This window comes from Asparagus officinalis, chromosome 6 (genome assembly GCF_001876935.1).
Source record: "Asparagus officinalis chromosome 6, Aspof.V1, whole genome shotgun sequence".
Lineage (NCBI taxonomy): Eukaryota > Viridiplantae > Streptophyta > Magnoliopsida > Asparagales > Asparagaceae > Asparagus > Asparagus officinalis.
This window is the reverse complement of record NC_033799.1, coordinates 75,138,391-75,138,753: the sequence shown is the minus strand read 5'-3', so window position 1 is coordinate 75,138,753 and position 363 is coordinate 75,138,391.

Sequence of the window (363 nt, the reverse complement as noted above, 5' to 3'; positions counted from 1 at the left end):
ACCCCTAATCTGGGATACAAGCCTGGAGGAGTGGGGTGAATATGTTTGCTACAGTTTTTCGATAATGCATAGAATAAGCAGCGGAAATATAGAACAAATAAAAGCGAATAACCAAATAAAAAACCAATCAAGAAATACGCAAGATAATTTTAGTTGTTCAAATAATAATCCTACGTCGACTCTTGCTTCTCATGAAGGGGATTCCTCACTATGCCAAGGTTTTTCTGAATCGCATCCCGGTTCAGTAGATTTATAAAGACCGCACCTAAAATCCACCCGAAACCAATCATCTACTTTAACTCTCCACAGTAAGTAACACATAGCCCTCACTAGTAAGGTTTTAAAATGTCGGATGTCGAGTTC